Source organism: Gallus gallus, chromosome 3, assembly GCF_016699485.2.
Source record: "Gallus gallus isolate bGalGal1 chromosome 3, bGalGal1.mat.broiler.GRCg7b, whole genome shotgun sequence".
NCBI lineage: Eukaryota > Metazoa > Chordata > Aves > Galliformes > Phasianidae > Gallus > Gallus gallus.
This window is the reverse complement of record NC_052534.1, coordinates 616327-632413: the sequence shown is the minus strand read 5'-3', so window position 1 is coordinate 632413 and position 16087 is coordinate 616327.

Sequence of the window (16087 nt, the reverse complement as noted above, 5' to 3'; positions counted from 1 at the left end):
GTGGTGTTCCTCAGCGGTCGGTGCTGTGTCTGGTCTTATTTGATCTTCTTCAGTGGCCTGGATGAAGGAATAGAGTGCACCCTCAGCAACTTTGCTGATGATCCAGAGCTGGGAGGAGTGATTGACATGCCAGGAGACTGAGTTGCCATTCAGCAAGACCTGAATGGACTGAAGAGTTCAACAGAGAGGAATCTAATGAGGTTCAACATGAGCAAGTGTAGAGTCCTGCACCTGGGAAGGAATAACTGCATGCATCATTAGAAGTTAGGGACTGAACTGTTGGAGAAGAGCTCTGAGGAAAAGGGCCTGGGGGTCCTGATGAACAACAGATTGGCCACGAGCCAGCCATGAGTAGTGTGCATGCTTCTGGCCAAGAAGGCCAGTGGTATATTAGGATGCACCATGAAGAGCATGGTTAGCAGGTTGAGTGAGGTTCTCCCCCCCCTCTACTCTGCCCTGGTGAGGTCACATCTGGAGCACTGCATTCAGTTCTGGGCTTCTCAGTTGAAAGAAGACAGGGATCATGTAGAGAGAGCCCCGTGGAGGGCAACAAAGACAGTTAGGGCCTGGAGCATCTCCTGTTTGAGGAAAGGTTGAGGGACCTGGGGCTGCTCAGCCTGGAGAAGAGAAGGCTGAGAGGGGATCTCATCAATATTTATAAATATCTCAGGTGCAAATGTCAAGTCAGTGGGGGCAGACTCTTTTCAGTGGTGTACAACTGTAGTACAAGGGACAATGAGCAGAAACTGGAACACAGAAAGTTCCATACAAACATGAGAAAGATCTTCTTCACTGTTGGAGTGACAGAGCACTGGAACAGGCTGCCCAGAGAGGTGCTGGAATCTCCTTCTCTGGAGATATTCAGGACTCATCTGGACACCTACCTGTTCAAACTACTGTAGGAAACATGTTTTTACCAGAGCACTGGACTCAGTGGTCTCCAGAGCTCCCTTCCAATCTCTACAGTTCTGTGATTCTGTGGAAAAAATTCTATCACAAAATCTCTTTGGTTGCTGTTCACGTGCAATGGGTAGAGACAAAGAAAAAAAGTTAGAATTGAATGTCTGGGAAATCAGTGACTGAGCAATTCAATAGTGGGGCAATAGAACTCAGTGACAGCTAAGATACGTGTCAGAGGACAGAAAAAAAAGGAGCTGTTCAGAAAATCCTTGCATACCTTGGAACGCAATGCAGAAATTTTGAAAATGTTAAACAGGCAATATTGTAATACCTTTATCCTCATCCACAATTACTATGCAATCAGATGTTATGTTTGTCAGTGTGACATCCCCCAGCTGCTATAGATGATCCCCGAATGTTCAACGCTTTCATTCCAGAGTGCTACCAAAACACATCAGAACAAATATATTTGTTCAGTCTTGTTTTGTTGATGATATGTCAGTGGCAACAAACTCAACAGCGATTTACAGTATGTTTTACCCTCCGGAGCTGGAGATGCCTGATACTCAAACCTCCTTTGCCCATCACCCAAAGGGCAGCCCAGAAATTGGTCAGCAAACCTGTTCCCAGGATGGACCTGTGTGCTGTGTGTTTAGAGGGCAGTTCCCATTGCAGAAGTTGGCATGGAAATACCACAGTGTTCACATGCTCCACTGGCACAGCCACTGGGAGATGAGGGGTTAATTTACCCTCCTATAGGTGAAGTAAATATAAGAAATCTGGACTTTCCAATCTGAAATTTCACTGTTGCCAATGTTAGTGTGTATATCATGCATGCAATTACCTATGAAAAAATTAATTTCTGTTTTCTTTCCTCATTGTGATGATATGACATGAACGGAGTTAGTTCTGCTCTTTGGATGTACAGCAAGATGTATTTCCCCATGTACAGAGCAGTGAAGCCCTTCAGGATGCCTTTATTAAGTATGAGCTGCATCCAGGATGCCTCCAAAGTTAAAAAAAGAAAAAGCAAGAACTTCAGTCTGAAAACTTCGGGTCTTGCAAAGCCTCTTCAAAGCCATCTTTCACTTCAACTTTTATTCCATTCGTTTTTCTCTCACTCGGTCATTCATATCTGTTTAATCCTCCCAAACTGTGAACAACGTTTGAAGTTAAAAGTTTGTGTTGTAAGAAGAATGCAGTTGCAGGTGTAACCGCTGCCATCACACAGTAATTATCACCAGCAAGTGCTGTGGTTGTCTTTAACAAGTGAGAACAGCAGAAGCATTACCAGTGTGTTCCCAAAAGCGCTTGTAAATGGCTAGATGAAACTGAAGCCATTGAGTGTGATTCAGGTAAAATCTTGCACTGGAGCTTTGTTCAGGAAAGGCTTTGATGAACCATGTGTGATGTGGCTGCAGACGTTCAATGGGCATGTTAATTTCAGTCAGGTTTCTGAGCTCCATGCAGTGAAGACGTTTATCTGTTGGTAGAGAGTGACACTACCTATACACTGGATCATCTTTGACATTATTAATAAACCCCAGTGTATTTCATAAGGAGTTAAATAACCTCTTATCTTATTCTGTATGGTTGCTGAATCTTATATGCATTAGAAGCTACGAGCTGTCCCTGTGGGCTTAATTACTGGGGGGGAATACCTTACATATTAAACAGAATCCCTCTTGTTACTACAAACTGGTTGGAATGCTTGTGCTCCAGCTGGAAAACCATTCTCATCCCTAGTTTTAATCCCTAATGGAGGAGCAAACACTGTTTGCTGCTTCCAGGAACGAGCAGTAAAATGGCAGTAAAAATATGCTTTGTGTATTTTAATTATTATTTTTTATTTCCAGTTTTTTTTTAAATACAACTACTGAAAATTTACTGCAAGGAGTAGTAGTTTGTAGGGCTAGCTTGTCAGCTGGTAATAGGTGTTGTTTTACTGTCTCAATTGTCAGCTGCAAGCAGATAGGGAAGCGAGGTTTAAAATAGCAGCATACCCAGAACATGATCAGCATACCTAGAAATGCTGGGGGTTTGAGCGTGTTTATTCCCAGTCATGAGAAAATGCCATGAAATCTCTGCTCTGCTGAATCCTGAAATAAATCTCCCCTTGCCTTCTCAATAGCATTAGGTTGTCACTTTCTTTCCATTTAAATTGCAGAATTGATCAGTAACAGGTATCCTGCTCTGCCATCACTGAGATGGCAGAGTGCCCCAGGCCCCCAGGGCTTGGCGTTGGAGTGTGCTGTCCCTGCTGCCCACCATGTGCCCACCCCATACATGGCAGCACAGCCTCACTTGGTGTTCCTTGTGCCACAGTTGCATCTGGGCAGCACTCCTTATGCCCAGTCTGGAGGCAGATCACTACTTGCTGGGTTGCACGGGTGTCATTGAACCAAATCTGGGGTGTGGAGGTATTACAGTGACACTATAGAGCACCTTGGCTAAAAATAGTGAGCCTCTTTTTCTCCATCACATCTCCTCTCTCAGCTGTGTTTTAGCTCCAGGTAAAATACTGACAATTTTAGCATCAATGTAGTTGATGCACTTTCTTCCTCTTTCAGTGATTTTAGCTTTTTTTTTTTTTTTCCAATTTCATGAGTTTCCCAGTGCTCCTATAATTCCTCTTTCCACGGGTTAGACAAACAGTAAGATCCCTTTCTTTCCTTAGAGCAATTTTAGCACTTGCCGCATGTGCTAGTCCAACTGCTGTCTATCAACACATCTGTTCCCTATTTTTTCCTTTTTTTTCTCTTTATAGAGGAGGAAATGTTAGCACAGTTCAGCATCTCGTAGTTGCTGGGCTAGGTTATCAAGGATATTTATGCAGTGCTAAAACTCAGGCTTCTAAGGGAGTTTCTGTAGGAATGGATTCTTTTCTCAACTCTCTGCTAAATTAGTTTTTAGTGAAATCTGCCCACAGTACTTGCAAGTAAGCTTGAGGCACTGTTTTCATTTGCCTAATGCACATGCTAACTAATATGCAACATATTGGCATTTGGGTCAGCACAGAGTTGGGCAGTCAGTGCAGCCGAGCACTTCTAGCTGGTGTTAGGGGCTGTAGGTCAGGCTCTCCTCACGGCTTACCACTTTAATGCGGCCACAAAAGGTGGGGACACAAGGCTAATTGTAAGTGATGGATTATGGGGAAAATTATCATTCCTATGAACAAAACTATCTTCACAATAAGTAATATTGATTATAGTTTCCTGGTCAGTCTGAATGCATTGATGATTAATATAAAATTAAGATAAATCCTCGGTGAGAACTCTGCTAGATATGCACTGGAATCAGTCAAGTGTACGTCATATCCAATGAATCATAGGGCTGCTCTTCCCTCAGCCCCCATTCAGCTGTGTTCACTGTGTTTTCACCCCAAGCCACAGTCACCAGCAGAGTCCCTGCCATGCTGACACCTGAAGTGTCTTGCAACCACACCGCTCCTCTTGTCCCAGAGGCTTTTTCTTCCACTTGTTACCCAGTTATGTCCCAACAAATTAATAATCACATATTAAATAGCATGGCACTCACACAAGGACATTCTGTATTGAAGGTGACAAGATATTTGTGGGTATTTAGAGTTGATAAGTATAACTGGATAGTTTTCAGTGTTTCCCACCCTTCCAGTCCCTCCCAAAATATAAGCATGTCCTAGAACTTCATTTGCAGGCAGAAAGCAAGCAGGATCTACTGAAGGTTTGCACAGGGCCTCCCAGCTCTGCCTCTGGGAACCTATCAGATCCTGCAAGCACTGCCTTTTGGCACAATGTTTTTGCCAATTGCAGCCTCACTGGGCTTGCCAGCTGCTAACAGATCCTACCACTGCCTATCTGCCCTGTGCTGGGGGCACCACATTGTTTGGAACGCTCAATCCTTGCTACACGCTTTGTGCAGAGCCTAATGAAATGTCAGATACAGTTGGTATTTTGGTTCATAATATGGACATTTTTTTAGGGCATCATTTAGAACACCGAGACTGTCTCTTTGCTCCACTGTGATTATCTCTTTATTGGGCTACTTAGAATCACATAATCATTAAGGCTGGAAAAGACCTCTACGATTACCAAGTCCAACCATCCACCCCTACCATGCCCACCCACTGACCTTATCCCTCAGTGCCACATCTCCACTGTTCTTGAACACCCCCAGAGATGGTGACAACCTCACCTCCCTGTGCAGCCTGGGCCAGTGCCTCACCACTGTTTTTGAGAAGAAATTGTTCCTGATACCCAACCTGAAGCTCCTCTTGCCCAGCTTGAGCCTATTACCTCTCATCATATCACTGGTTACCTGGGAGAAAAGACGAACTACTACCTCAGTCTTTTATCTCTGAAAGTGGAGAAAGTGGGAGACTGCAGTTAGCCGTTAGATCTCAAGTTACTAGTGTCTCTCACAACATTCTTACCCATTCATCTTCTGTCACCAAACTATTCTTACAAAGTTGTGAATTGAGCTATATGTAGCCTACTTCCCAGACAGATGGTAACACCATCCTTCAGGGAGTCTGGGCTTCGAGCTAGTGCTCCTGGATGCAGTGGGTGCATGGGATGGCCAAAGTCTTGCAGTGGGTATTCCTCCCCCTAGCAAAGAGCCATTGGCATTTCTGTGAAGACAGAGAAAGTGAGATAGGGAAAAGATAACACCAAGCTGAGTGGTGCAGTTAACACACTAGAGGGAAGATATGCTATTCGGAGGGACCTAGACAGGCTTGAGAGGTGGGCTCATGCCAACCTTATGAAATTCAACAAGGCCAAGTGCAAGGTTCTGCACCTGGGTCAGGGCAGTCCCAAGCACGGATACAGGTTAGGCGAAGAATGGCTTGAGGACAGCCTGAGGATAAGGATTTGGGAGTGTCAGTTGATGAGAGATTCAACATGAGCCAGCAACGTGTGCTTGCAGCCAGAAGGCCAACTGAATCCTGGTCTGCGTAAAGAGAAATGTGATCAGCAGGTCAAGTGGGGTGATTCTGCTCCTCTACTCTGCTCTTGTGAAACCCCACCTGGAGTACTGCGTCCAGTTCTGCGTCCATACACAACATAAGAAGGACATGGAGTTGTTGGAGCAGGTCCAGAGAAGGACCACAGAAATGATCAGAGGGCTGGAGCACCTCCCCTATGGGGACAGAGCTGGAGCTCTTCAGCCTGGAGAAGAGAAGGCTTCAGGGGAACATTATAGCACCTTCCAGTACCTGAGGGGGTACAGGAAATCTGGGGTGGGACTTTTTGTAAGCGTATGTAGTGACAGGACAAGGAGAAATGGTTTTAAAGGGAAAGAGAGTAGATTTAGACTAGGTAATAAGATGAAATTATTTACTGTGGAGGTGGTGAGACACCGGTACAGGTTTCCCAGAGTTGCTGTGAATGCCCACTTCCTGGAGGCATTCAAGACCAGACCAGATGGGATTTGAGCAACCTGGTCTAGAGGGAGGTGTCCCTGCCTATAGCAGGGGGTTGGAAATAAATGATCTTAAAGGTCCCTTCCAACCCAAACCGTTAAATGATTCTATGCTACTATGAAAATGAATAAATATACAGAATGTCCACAAATTTATTTTTGAGGTGATACCAGGGGTTTTCTTGGGGTTGCTTTTTTTTTTTTTTCTATTGATTGCCTGCAATGCCCTAATGCCTGCCCTTCTGCTGCATAATTTTTGCATTTTTCAGCCCCAGTGATTTGGGGCTCTTACTCTGTTACCAAGTCTGACAAGCTGGCTGCTGCTCATTTTGTGTGAGTGACAGGAACCTGGAGATATGACCCTCTCAGCTGCATACGTGCTGTCAGCTCGGGTTATTCACATCCCGTGGTAGTGTTGAATTGCCCTTCTGATGTAGGCAGAGAGCCTATTTGTCTTTGTAGCTGCAGAACTGGCAGACTTGCTGAAGTTTAACCAGAAGGCCCTTCCAAGTCCCTACGGCTGATTTCGTTATGGCTTTTTTCTTTTTCATTATGTTTGACATTTTGAAGGCTGAGCCTCATTATGGGCAGGCAATCTACAGCACCGGACTGGGGAAATGAGTTCTGTAAGATGGTGAGCACATGAAAAAAGGGAAAGAGTGACCACAAAATTAAAATGAGATTTGAGGTACGTTTTTGTCCTGTGATGTAATCCTGTGCAATATCCGTTTGATACAGTGTGCCTGGAAACCAGAGACTTTTAAAATGGGAGCAAAAGTGATCCCTTTTCCCTGGGCGTCCAAGAAACAGAGGAGTATTCAGGTCACTGTAACATTTATTCTGCTCAGTGCATAAATACCCTCGGTAAAGTATCAACATTAAAATTTGCAAGGCTAATTCTGCTTTTGTAATGATGGAAATGTGATAGCTATTTGAGGTTGTTCCTTGTCAAGGCTCTCCAAACCAAAGGCAAAATATCAGTGAAAAAATCCCAGTGATGGTGAAGCCCCATGCACTTTCTTTTAAGGTGATCATGCTAAGATTACCTCAAAACACATCCAAAGCCATCCCATATCAGTTGTTTCACTGGACTGAGTCCCAGTTGAGGATGTCCTGGCATATAAGATGAGCTCTGCTTTCTTCGTCTCCCTTTGCCCTTCCCGAGGCCCATTTTACTCCCAATCATAGTTATATATATACACATGGCACCACCAATGGGCTACTACACCAGTAAACTCCTGCCTAACTCAGGGCAAGGGTAGGCTAAAGCAAAACATGACTCACACGCACTAAAATGCTGTACCTCCTGGCTGCCACAGAGCAAGCAGGCAGATGACACAACGTAAGTATTTGCTAAGATATTAACATATCAGTGGCTAATTAGATTTCATTTGTAAGGTTTGTTTCTGCCTTTCTCTGCCTCTTAATGAAGGTGATATATCTTGTGAGAATGTTGAACTGTGGTTCCAAAATACAGTAAATTCTTAATAATGTAATTGGATAATTAGACGTTAGCACTTGTGACACTTTTGACATTAAGTGTTCTCATTAAACTCAATTTCCCCTTGCCTGTGGCAAAGAAGAAGAGAAATGCTGAGGCAGCAAGATCTGAGTTTCCTGCTTCAGAGCCACCCCATTGCCCAGCTCCATGTCAAAGTGATGTGGTGACCCTATGTGGGAATCTAAGGAACAGAGCCCTTCTCCAGTAACAGGATGAGAGATGCACTTCCTCCCTCAGGCTTTTTGGAGTATCAGTTATCAGCAGATTATTGTATCTGATCTCCTTTCTGTGCGATTTTGTGTAGGTCAAGCTTTTAGGGTTGTGGATTTTGTTAAAACTGTGTGTATCAAATGAAAATGCGAGAAGAGGGATCTTTTGCTAGGGTCAGTTGAGAAAAATGCTAGAGAAAATCAATAATGGCACGCAACATTTCTGCAAAACCAGAGAAAAATCCTGAAATGTGGATTTTTGTGTGACATGATTGATTATAGCGTTGCCTTCTGCTGAAAGTTTTGTGATGCTGTGCCCATCTTGCTCTTTGGTGTGAAACAGTGGGCATTCAGTCCATGACTCCACAAAGCCATGGTTATAGTAAAAAAGATACCAGGTGTAAAGGAAGAACACTAGCTTATAATCACTTTTGGGCACCTCAGTACAGAAAGGACATGGAGGTGCTGGAGCAGGTCCAAAGAAGGACAACAAGGCTGGGGAAGGGCTTGGAGAATGTGCCCTATGAGGAGAGGCTGAAGGAACTGGGGCTGTTTAGTCTGATGAAAAGGAGGCTGAAGCGAGACCTTCTTGCTTTCTTCCAATATCTGAAAGGTGATTGCAGTAGAGCAGGGTTGGTCTCTTCTCTCTGGTGACAGGTGACAGGACGAGGGGAAATGGCCTCAAGTTGTGCCAGGGGAGGTTTAGATTGGATATCAGGAAGAATTTTTTTGCAGAAAGGGTTGTTAAGCACTGGAATGGGCTCCCCAGGGAGGTGGTTGAGTCACCATCCCTGGACGTGTTTAAAAACTGGATGTGATGCTCAGGGACATGGTTTAGCAGAGGGTTGTTAGAGTTAGGGTAGTATCGTTAGGTTGTGGTTGGACTTGATGATCTTTAAGGTCTTTTCCAACCTGAGCAATTCTATGATTCTGAGATTCTAAAGAAGTGCACAGCACTACCATACCCTCACATGTTGTCTGGCCTTCTCTGTGTAAGAGGGCCTGGGGAATAAAAATGAAGTCATTTTCCTGAAACCTACCCAAATGATTTTTTTACTATTGTTATTAGAAAGTAATTTTTGGAGGAAATGAAAACTTCTCATGGGAAGTTGACAAAATTGTAGCTTTCCACCAGAAAACCTCAACAGACAGTCTTCAACCTGTATGAAGAAGAAAGAGCATCACTTCAGTGGTTTTCAACTTTAGGTGTTCCAGTATATTGCATTAGTAGTTACTTCACATGGAAAAATCTGTCCCGAAGTACATCCTGCAAATAGGATATAGAAACAGGTTTAATTGTAAAGTAGGTAGTATTTTGGCTTGGATAATTATAGATGACTCAGAAAACAATTGGTCAGAATGTAAAAAACAGAGCTTGGAAAAATATAGAAAATATTTCCTTTGTTTCCCTCCCCCATGGCTCAAGGAATAAATCTTCAAAACAGATGATCTTTTAGAACAGCTGCAGAGATGAAATGATAACATCTACTGAAGCCTCGGAACAAGGTGGAATAACAGAAACAACAGAGGGATGTGATCTCTGTAAGCTTCTGTATTCTGGTAAAAGAAGAAAAGTCTGATGTTCTCACCTTGGATCCTGGAGTTGTCCAAAGTGCTGTTGAAAATCAAACCGGGTAAATTAGAATTTTTTTTTTAAACTGTGTGGAGAAAATAGCTTATCTAAGTGGAACTGCAGCCTTGCAGAAAGATATATGTAGTACTTCTGCACTTTATGACGTTGACCATCCAGTCTCCTAGCTTTGCCATCTGAAATTCTGTAGCAGGGCAAGACAAGGTGCCATCTGTGTCCAGCCCCATCTGCCATGGGCACCTCTCAGCCCAGCCCTTCTCCATGGTGCTCCCCAGAAGCTGCCATGCTGCAGCCAGGCCCACTTGGCCCCAACACCAACACCCAACACCGCAGGCAGCAGGCAGGCACCTGGGCATCTCAGTTCTGCTACCCTTTGATGTTAACTCTCATTGCACCAGGTCATATTCATCTTTCTTGCTGTGTCTGCTTTTATCCGCTTGTTGCTGAGGCTGTTAGGAAAAATCTTCTTGACATCTCTGATATCAGTTTTAATCTGGCAGATTGACAGCTCCTACAGCTGCTGATGGGAGCTTCCCTGTCAGGACAAAAGGAGTTTGCACACTTGGAAATCTTAGTTCAAGGAGGCAGGAGAGAAAAAGAAGGAAGGGAAGAAGAAGAGATGGCAGAGAGAGAAAGGAAACATTCTCTTTAAAGCAAACTGGAAGAAAAAAAATCTTAACATCAGGCTATGCAGTAAAACAAGCTTCTTACTGTGATGACAGACAAAAGTCCATTTTGGAAACTGGGAAGGTATTGTAGCTCACTCCAGATTATTTAACTGGAGCACAAAAAGAGCCATGCTAGAACTGAGTTTTGTACGTGGCATCCCACCTTCAGATTAGCTCAGTAATCCACTGACTTTCATTAGACTTTTTTTGCTGAGCACTGACTTGAAAGTGAAAAGTATTTCAAATAGCCATTAAGCCTTTACTGTGATGAACAAAATAAAGGCTGCAAGGTATTACTATTTAAAAAAAACTATCTGGATACCTCTTTGAAATGCTTTTCCAATGTGAGTGCCATGAGTTTTGTTAAATATATTGCATTTATCTCTCTCTTTTAATTTAAAAGGAAGTTTGATAGGTTTCATTTAAAGTACAATACACGTGAAGGGATTTGTTTGATGGTTTCTCAAAGCTTTTATACACTATAAATTCAAATAACTGCAAGACAAAGACAAGGGGGAATGGTTTTAAACTAAAGGTGGGGAGATTTAGATTAGATGTCAGGGGGAACTATTTCACAGAGAGAGTGGTGAGGTGCTGGCACAGGCTGCCCAGAGAGGTTGTGGATGCCTCATCCCTGGAGGTGTTCAAGGTCGGGTTGGATGGGGCCCTGGGCAGCCTGGTCTAGTGCTTCATCTAGTGGCTGGCAACCTTGCCCACTGTGGAGGGGGTTGGAACTTGATGATCCTTGAGGTCCCTTCTAACCCCAACCATTCTATGATTCTATGACCTTAAGAAAATTTGAGCTATTTTCAAATGTTTTTGTCATGGAAAGATGAAAATCCCACAAGTTACCAATTCTCACAGCATTTCTGCTGCTGGCCCTGGATATACTTAGCAAGTAAAACACAACAAAGTGAGAGGAATTTTTTAGAACTCTGTGTTGGCTCTCTCCACTCAAGTGAATTGAATGGCAGCAAAAACCCAGCAAGCTCCAAGTTCTCAAAATGCTAACTAAATACATAAAGGTGCGTGCGTGTTATACTTTTTGATAATATGTTCAGTACACATGGTAAATGCTGAACAGTTCCTCTGCAATGCAGAGTTCAGCCTAACTGATGGATAACCTGCAAATTTAAGGAATCCTCAGAAGTACGAAAAATCAAGTGCCCACCTAACCTGAAGGACATGCTTCAGGAATTGAACATGATGCCAACTCCACCCCCCCCCCCCTTTTTTTTTTATTTACTAATTGAACTTAATTATCTTTTAAGTATTTAGTTGGCAAACAGAGTCTTTCTGAATGTGATAATTACTGAATAAGGATAATAACCTGTGTGCTCCTCCTCTTCCTTAATAGGAATGCATTATTGAATCATCTGCATAACCATATTTTGGTTGGATGCCAGGCTGACATAGAGTACAGCTGAATATCTTGCAAGTTAATAAAAAGCATACACATCCTGCTGCCATGTTTAAAATACTTCCAGTGAAAATGTGTGTGAGGAAAATAAACGATTGATAACATAAATCCATCTGGTGTGTGAACAGCAAAGATTGCTGAAAAAAATTGTTTCTGTTCTGAAATGGGAATAAAACAAACAAACAAAACATCTCCCCGTGATACCAACTTCTTTCAGTTTAGTAAATATGTTATGATTGTTTTTTCTCTCCTGCACTGAAACTCAGTTGACGAGACTTAGGAGAAAGAACTGCTTTGAAATGAGTAATTCAACTATTTAATTTTCATTCCCATAGAACAGGAATTTTCTGAGTTGAAGAAAACATGTGAGTGTAATTGTCATCTCCTGCAAGAGTTCTTCAAAAACTGCAAAAATCTGGCAAAAGTTCAGATTTATAGATAGGGGCATTTTCCAGGCAGGAAAAAAAACTCAAAAACATTTGATCTGAAAATGCTCTTGAGAAAAGGGTCCAAAGGCAGCTTCAAGTCACTTCAGTCATGGTTACTGAAAAAAAGCCATAAATGACATAACATAATCTTGAAGCAAAATTCAAATGATGACTCTAAGGCATGAAACAAGTTTGATCTGCCATTATGAAATCAGACTGTCCATGTTTTGATCCTCCAACGACACAAATTTACTGGAGTAAATTTCAGTGGCTCTCATTTCACACATCGTTGGAGACAGTAACAAACATACAACGGATAAAGAACGCTTGATGTTCTAATGTGCTAAAATGTAAGCTAAAAGGAGTAATGAGGCAATTGTACAGAGCCAACTAAAAATGAGATCCTATTTATGTGCCTGTGCCTAAGTATGATTTTCTCAGCTGTTGATAATGGGTGATAGTCTTTAAATTTTTGTTGTCATTAAGGCTTTAAATTTAAATATCATGAAACTTTTCAAGAGAGACCACCATCAAAACTATCTTTGCTCCGTTTCAAATTCTGTTTTGTTTATAATATTTTCCCCTTGTTCAACATCATTATCAGCACTGGGCATGATCTGTAGAAATGAGGAAAGAATCTTTAATTCTGTTAAGATGGAAATGTCTTGAATGTGAGTGATGCATTCAGTAAAACATCCATGATCACAGGTCAAGAAATATGAGTTTTTCTTACATTGATATCTTACTTGATAAATGCAGTCACTGCTGGATAAAACTCTTTTTTTTTTCCCTCAGTGGTTTTTTCTCTTAACTGTCTGTCCTCTTCTATTATTTTTCTTGTCTCCCAAACATCATGTGTTGAGGCCAAAGTGTCAAACTGTCCAACCTGTCTCCTCTGAATGACAGCAGACTTAAGAGAAACTCCTGCAGGACAGTGGTAATGGCTGCCTTAGACCTTCCCACTTGTTTTCCACCTTCCTGCTAAGCTACAAATATGGCAACAAGAAAAATTCTGGATGTAATTACAAATCTGTGTCTCAATCTTGCTATTCCATTTGAGACGTCTTCTCTCAGCTCCTGTTGAACAACTGGGGACCTTCCACAGGGCTGTGTTGAGTGGAGTAGGTTGGTAAATTGAATTAAGCTCTATTAAATAATACTGATGTTAGTATCAGTTCTCAACTTCTAGTGGAAAATCTTCCCTCTCAGGCTGATTAAAAAGGCTTTCAGTGAGCACCAAGCCTTGTGACCATTACTGGTCTCAGGACAGTAACTAGCAATTTTTGATGCTGCTCATATTTAAGATATTTAAGATATAAGACAAAGATACTGCATGGAAAATGAGGTAAAGGAGTGATTTTTCTATTTATAATCCTAGATTTCTATCTAGCTGAGTCTGTCCTCAAATATCATTTGCTACTAAGCAAATTAAACAGCAAAGTAGGTTGTGTCATATAAGAATTGCAAATGCGCAGTTAATTGCATATACAGCAGTAAACCATGGAGTGGTCTTGATTGCACATGTACAATGGATGGGAAACATCATGTTAGGCTATGTCAGGCTCTGCTTAGATTTAAAAATAGGCTGAGCAACTTCTGCTTGTCTGGCATAACTGGCTTGTTTTGTTTTTATATTGGTTAGGTTCGTATGCACATGACTTCACAAAGGAGATGGAAACATCCTGTCTCCCTTTGAAACACTCAGAGGTGAATGAAAGAAAATTCACTGTCATGCTGCAGGTTGCATGCTCTGAAATGAGGCCCTGTCAAAGGGCAGTGGGATGGATGGGCTCTTCCAGACTGGGTGGTTATTTTTTTGATTTTGAGTTATGCGTAGAGAAGACCTTTGCTTGCAACAGGAATGATGTCCAAAATCTACAATACTAGAAGACTGTACCAGTAAAATGTTAGGTCATTTGGAGGTGCACCCATTTCTGCTAATGCTCCTTGATGCATTTATTCATCTCGTTCCTCTGAAAGGAGTACAAAGGAATAGAATTGGAGGTGGAGGTGAATATTGGCAGCACAGAAAGCCATCTTTCACTGTGAATAAGCTTTATCATGGAAGTTAGTTTATTTATTGTTGTTACTTGTTGTTACAGAGCACTTCACATGAGTGGGAAGGAAAGGTACAGTTGTGTGTTTTGTAGCAAAAGTATGGGGAATTTTGGGTTAAAGAAAGGGTGATGACTGTGCCACAAACATGCAGGTTTTGGTAGGAAGGCTTGAAGTAAGTGTCCAATATTTCAGTGGTGCACTGTGGATACTGTTCATGTACTCAACAAAGTTTGTAAAATCTCAGGTTAACATTTATGAGGCTGATAAGTGCCAGGGCATTCTCTGAAACTTCTCGTGTGAGGAGTAACTCTTACACATCTAAAAGATGAGAATTCACATAATCTCCTCCTTGCAGGAACCTACTCTGGTCTGAATAGTGACCTGCTTTGGGTGATAAGAAAGCATTTTTAATAACTGCAGACTTAATACTCAACTTCTGCATCTATAAAAGCTCCCTAACTTTACAAAGCACTACTTCAGGATTTGGCCCATATGGGAAATCAAAAGTAGAAAAATTCCTTTGTAGTGTGGCTAAAAACTCAGACCATGGATGTGGAAGTATAACCTTACGTATGACTGTAGATATCTACCAATAATGCATTTGTGTGGCTGTGGGTCTTCAAGTGCCGTGTGAGTGCTACCCCATCAAACTGTGACTGTCCACTCAGCCAACATATATTGTCATGACAATTAGCTGTCAAATAATTGAAGATAATTTCTGTGCAACTTCTGGAAGTTTCCATGTCATCAGTCACATATGCTCAATGCCTAATCTTGAATGCCTAACACCTGAATCTTGAAAGACTTTGAACCTTTTATTTTCTATAACTACTGCAGGCTGGGATGGCTCTCCATGGCCACAACGTGTTGGGCATCAGCCCAAGGGGAGAGGGAGAGAAGCTGGAGGAAGGTGATGACTTGTACCTAGGAAATTCATGTCTTTCTAAGAGGAGGGTCTTGTGCCTCTTTTCATATTGATTTGTGAAGTCTGTCAAATGTGATGCCAAACCCTTTTCCATCAGTGACCTGAAAGTAATATTTGAGTACTGCAGTTTATTTAGACAGTAGCTCCCTAGTTCATCGCTGCTCAGGCATCATCAGCCACAAGGAAAATGCAAAATTATGCTCACCCAGCTGGATACATAGCTTGTGACTGAAGCATCTGATCAACAAGGCTTGTGTTTGAGATCTAGCATTCTGAGTCTGAACTGCTTTCAAAGTAGCTGCAGGAATTAAGCAGAAATGAATTCTAACGAGGAACTGCAGTTGGTTTCTCACTCCCTTTCAAACCAAAAAACGACACAAAATCAATCAAAACACAATGTAAATTATTCATCTGACTTTACAATGACTTAATGAAGGCAACAAAAGGCCCTTCATTGCGAGAGGGTAGCAAAGCCCTGCACAGAAGCCCAGGCTTTAAGCGGGTCTGTAGGAAGTGTGGCTGAGCAGCCTCCTCCCTTCATGTCTGCTCCAGCCACATGGCAGTCATATGTGGGGAACAGACCCAGTGAAGGTAACACCAACATGACACACCCAGTTTTAAAATCTCAGGTACCATTCTGCATGAAGAAAATAGTGAATCTTTCACATCAACAAAAGTTCAAGTCCCAAAGCAAAGCAGTACTGAGACAGAGGTTTAATGAACTCTTTAGGGAGGTTTATTTTCAGCTGGTGTAAATTGGTACAGCTAAAAAAATAAAATAAAGTTCAAAGAACACCTAAAAGAGCATCCCTGGCATTATATAAATATATAGTAATGATCTCTCCATCTCCTTTTCTGGAGTTTTTATCCTCAAACACTTTGTTCCATGTGAATGATCATCATGTTCTTCCCCCAACCATTTTAACATTTAGGGTATAGACTCTGGCTTCAGTATTTAACTGTAGCACTTTCTATTAGGAAATAAAG